Raw genomic sequence first — 5,412 nt, 5'->3', positions numbered from 1 at the left:
CAATAATTCGCATTTCTCTCTGAATTGTTTGTTTGGGAGGTTTCACACAGCCTAGTCAGACTGGTCGGTCTAGTTCCATACAAACCTAATTGTGCGAAAACTGTCAGATTAAATGAATAACTGAATGGTTGAACCATGTTCACTATTAGAGTCGGACACTCATAGAGATGTACAGCACAGAAACAGGCCCTTCAGTCCAGCTTGTCCATGCTGACCAGATATCCCAACCTAATCTAATACCTTTTGCCTGCACTTGGTCCATATCCCTCCAAACCCTTCCTATTCATACACCCATCCAGATGCCTTTTAAATGTTGTAATTGTTCCAACCTCCACCACTTCCTCTGGCAGCTCATTCCATACACTCAACAGTCTCTATGTGAAAAAATTGTCCCTCAAGTCCCTTTTAAATCTTACCCCTCTGACAGTAAACCTAAACCCCTCGCGTTTTAGGCTCCCTACCTTGCGGAAATGACATTGGCTGTTCACCCTCTCCATATCCTTCATGGTTTTTGTAAACCCCTAGAAGGTCACCCCTCAGCCTCCGACACTCCAGTAAAACCAGCCCCAGCCTATGCAGCCTCTCCCTGTAGCTCAAATCCTCCAATCCTGGCAACATCCTTGTAAATCTTTTCTGAACCCTTTCAGGTTTCACAACATCCTGAAAGGGGGGGGGGAATGGGTCTGGGTGGGTTACTCTTCAGAGGGTCAGTGTGGACTTGTTGGGCTGAATAGCCTGTTTCTGTCCTGTGAGGATTCTACTCTATGAATAGTGCCCAGAGTGTGGGGCCTGGACTGGTGGCTGGTTGCTTGCTGTTTTGAGTCAGAGCATGGAGACCAGAACTGAACACAGTATTCCAAAAGGGCCCTAACCAAGGTCCTATACAACCACAGCATGACCTCCAACTCCTATACTGAAGTGAATTGTTAATCTGCGACAGCCCATTTTGCTCTCTGTAATAATTGAGGAGTCACAGCTGGAAAGGAAAATTGTTTCTTATTGGACACCAAAATAGAGCCACTACTTGTTTTGTATATGAGCCAGTCCCAGCCTGGGGCAGACGCACCCCTGAGTCTGCAGCACGATGGTCCTGTGGTTAGCACTGCTGCCTCACAGCGCCAGGGACCCGGGTTCGATCCCAGCCTCGGGCGATTGTCTGTGTGGAATTTGCATAGTCTCCCTGTGTCTGTGTGGGTTTCTTTCCACTATCCAAAGATATGCAGGTAAGGCTGGATTGGCTGTGCTAAATTACCCCACAGTGTTCAGGGATTTGGTTAGATGCATTAGTCAGGGGTAAATGTAGAGTAACAGAGTGGGGGAATGGGTCTGAGTGGGTTACTCTTCAGAGGGTCAGTATGGACTTGTTGGGCTGAATGGCCTGTTTCCGTCCTGTGAGGATTCTACTCTATGAATAGTGCCCAGAGTGTGGGGCCCGGACTGGTGGCTGGTTGCTTGCTGTTTTGAGTCAGAGCATGGAGATGAGCAGGTTTGTACTTTACCTCTGTTACACAGGCTCATGTATATCACACTGAGAGGCCACATGATAGAGAATTCATGGTGCCTTTTTGAACACCTCTGTATCCCTGGGTCTGTCGCTTAAACAGATCTCTGCTCGCAACTCACAGCATCCCCGGGAATGGGTCAGACCAAGATTAATCTTTGTGCATTTAGGGAAGAGATAGAATCCCCACATTCGGCCCAACAGGTCCACACCAATCCTCCAAAGAGCATCCTACCCACACCCATCCTCAACCCTAACCCTGCCCTCCTCGTGGCTAATGCACCATCCTGCACATCCCTGGATACTGTGGACTATTTAACACAGGCCAATCCACCCTGACCCACAGCCCTGAACACTCTGGGCAATTTACTGTGCCAATCCATCGAACCTGCATATCCCTGGACACAATGGGTAATCCACCTAAGCTGCACATCTTTGGACTGTGGGAGGAAACTGGAGCACCTGGAGGAAACCCACTCAGACATGGGGAGAATGTGCAAACTCCACACAGACAGTTGCCCGAGGGTGGGATTGAACCCGGGTCCCTGCCGGCTGCTGTGCTAACCACTGAGCCACCGTGCTGTCCCTAGATTTCCACTGTCTTTCTCTCCCTTCTATGTCACCTTCTCCTGCTATTGCTGAAGGCATCTCACTGACATAACAATGTAGGAACACAAGAAGTGGGAATGGGACTGACCAATTGAACCCCTTGATTGAATATGACCAAGGCTGAACTCATCTTGGCTTCAACTCCACGTTGCTGCCCACTCTCCATATCCCTTCAACCCATCACTAATTAAACATCTGTCTATCTCCTGCTCAACTTTAATCAATGTCCTGGCATCCACCACATCCGTCCACATTCAACAGAGATTTCCACACACAACTGTGTCCGTTGCTCCTGATGCGGTCTCCTCTACATTGGGGAGACAGAATGCCAATTTGTGGAACATTTCATGGAATATCTCTGGGATACCTGCACCAAACAATCCCACCACACTGTGGTCAACCACTTCAACTCCCCCTCCCACTCCCGCAAGGATTTGCAAGTCCTGGGTCTCCTCCACCACCAAATTCTGGCCACCCGACGTGGAGGCAGAATGCCTCATCTTCTGCCTTGGGGCCCTCCAACCACACGGAATCAATGTTGATTTCACCAGTTTCCTTAATTCCCCTCCAATTCCAGATCCAACTTTCCAACTCGGCACCTCCCTCTTGAACTATCTTACCTGTCCATCTTCCTTCCCACCTATCCGTTCCACCCTCCACTCTGTCACCGTCACCCTCCCCCTTCATCGACCTATCGCATTCCCAGCTGCCTTCCCCCCCAGTCTCACCCACTCTCCCATTTATCTCTCAGACCCCTTGGGCATTCCCTCTCATTCCTAATGAAGATCTTATGCTTGAAACATTGACTCTCCTGCTCCTCGGATGCTGCCCGACCAGCTGTACTTTTCCAGCACCACACTCTCGACTCTGATCTCCAGCATCTGCAGTCCTCACTTTCTCCTGCTGCCAGATCTGCTGAGTTTCTCCACCCAGACCCTGATGTTTGCAGCAGATTTGCAGCACACACTGTATTTGACATTACTTTTCCCAGGTCTCGGACCTCAGTGGTATTTCGAAACAGGGGCTCGGAAAAATTGCTTGAGTGAAGGAAAATGCAGAAGTGGCATTCATGGGGAGGTAATAAATGGCAGAGAGAAAATCGTACGTGTGGAGAGAATTGCAAGTAAGTGTAGGAATTATGTAGGATAGGGACAATCAGGTGGCAGTTACTGCGGTATGGAACAATGTGAAAGGGGGGAAGTGATGATTGGAAGGGGTATCTGTGGGGTGAGAGAACGAAAGCTCAATAAACATGGGACTGCCCAGAGCAAAATGGCAGAAGGTCTCTCAAGGATGCTCCCTCTGCTGGACAAATACAGAATCGTCTTCTCTGTGGATTGTAAACCAGGGGAGGGGGTGGGGAGGTGGTGGGGAGGGGGTGGGTGGGATAGAGAGAAAGAAAGAGAGAGACAGGATTCACCAATTTTGGCATCATCCGCAAACTTACTAACCATATCTCCTGTATTCACATCCACATCATTGATATCAATGATGAAAAACCATGACCTAAATGAGCAGTGGGGCAACATCTACAGGCTGAATGGTCTACTCTTGTTGCTACCTTGTGAGGGGAGCATTGTAACTGTGCAGGCAGCTGGGGCGAATATCTTCCTTAATGCTGGAAAACGGTCAGCTCCAGTCGCAGTCAGCTCCCCAGACCGCAGCAGATGGACCACTGCCTCCCTCTGCTGGAGTAGCCCCTGCACTGCACATAACGGCCAGTTGAAGTTCCAGCACAAAAACAACTGAAAAGCCCTTCCTCATGAAGGGCTTATGCCTGAAACGTCGACTCTCCTGCCCCTCGGATGCTGCCTGACTGGCTGTACTTTTCCAGCACCACATTCTTCAACTCTGACTCTCCAGCATCTGCAGTCCTCACATTCTCCTACGTTATTATCAGTACACCTCACAAACCTGCTCCTGTTTTGATTACCACCTCTCATCCCCAGGGAACACAGGGACAGCAGACCATTTAGCCCGCCATTTAATGTAGCCATGGCTGATTGAACAGTTACCATTTACTTGCAATATCGCCATAGTCCCTTTTACCAACGATACCTAAAACTCTAAACTTTAAAGACAGCTAATTCCTGATTTCTTAGGATTCAAATTCCAGCATCTGTCGCAATGGGATTCGAAGCTGCGCCTCAGAACATCTCCTGAGCTGTGGTTAGTACCAATATCCCATCGCCTCCCCAACAAGCCACGCTCTTTTTCCCTTTTATGTCACGAATGGATCAAACTTTCTGTCAAAATGATGGATCCTGGTGCTTCAAATGCTCCATTCTGTGGGGAATTCCCTACCTGCAACACGACGTGGGAACAAATCCTCCAAAGTTCCATGCTCATTCCCATGCAACAATTGTAAGTGTTTCCTCTGGAGTTATCCGAAAAACAGGAATGGTTTCTGCATGCCCACTTCTTCAAATTCCTTCCCAAAGTTAAAGATGCCCATTTGTTGTCCCCAACACTCCACAATATAAAGTCCGAGATTGACATCATTTCCTGGCTGTGGCAGCTCCTTAACCTGAATCAATGATATGGAAACATGGGTGGTAGGGTGGCTCAGTGGTTAGCACTGCAGCCTCACGGCACCAGGATCCAGTTTCGGTTCCACCCTCAGGCAACTGTCTGTGTGGAGCTTGCACATTCTCCCCGTGTCCAATAGTGTGCAGGTTAGGGTGGATTGGCCATGGGAAATGCAGGGTTATAGGGTAGGGGGTGGGTCTGGTTGGGATGCTCCCTGGAGGGTCAGTATGGACTCGATGGGCCTAATGACCTGCTTCCACATTGTAGGGACTCTATGGTTTCTGTGCAATATTTCCCACATTTTCTCCAATGATGTCTATTTAATATGAAGATTGGGGATCCTCACTGGCAAAACACGCAATGCTGACACGAGAAACAGCACAAGTGGTTTGGATCTGGAATACATTGCTGCAGAGCACACAGGAGGCTCGATCAGCTGTGGCTTTCTGAGGAGAATTGATTAACTATCTAATGTAGAAATAGGGCAATCCTGTCTTACAGAGAGCTCTTCCTGGGGTGTAAGCACTTTCTTGATTCTCTTATTCCCCAAGTGTCATCGATGCACATTGGCACATTTTGACCTGGCGACAGAATTGGCTATTTGCCAAGAAACACTGAGTGGAGATAAGGGCTTCTTTTTCAGGTCGGTGACCTGTAACCAATGGGGTTCTCCAGAGGTCAGTGCTGGGACCACAAGTGTTTCTATTAACCACTTGGAGGAAGGAAGGGAAAGTACCATCACCAAACTGACAGACAACATAAAAATGGGTAGA

At 48.7% G+C, this 5,412-nt stretch overlaps 1 protein-coding gene across 1 annotated transcript in view; it reads left to right on the top strand.

Annotated features, from left to right (window-relative positions):
- Positions 1-5,412, top strand: part of LOC148140900 (class I histocompatibility antigen, F10 alpha chain-like) — a 413,938-nt gene that overhangs the window by 34,131 nt on the left and 374,395 nt on the right. The gene's annotated exons all lie outside the window — the stretch shown is intronic.

Source organism: Chiloscyllium plagiosum, unplaced genomic scaffold (assembly GCF_037043375.1).
Source record: "Chiloscyllium plagiosum isolate Xiang-an unplaced genomic scaffold, Cpla_swu_hap1 HiC_scaffold_35, whole genome shotgun sequence".
NCBI lineage: Eukaryota > Metazoa > Chordata > Chondrichthyes > Orectolobiformes > Hemiscylliidae > Chiloscyllium > Chiloscyllium plagiosum.
Note: the sequence above shows the minus strand (reverse complement) of the source record. Positions and strands in the feature narration are given on the sequence as shown.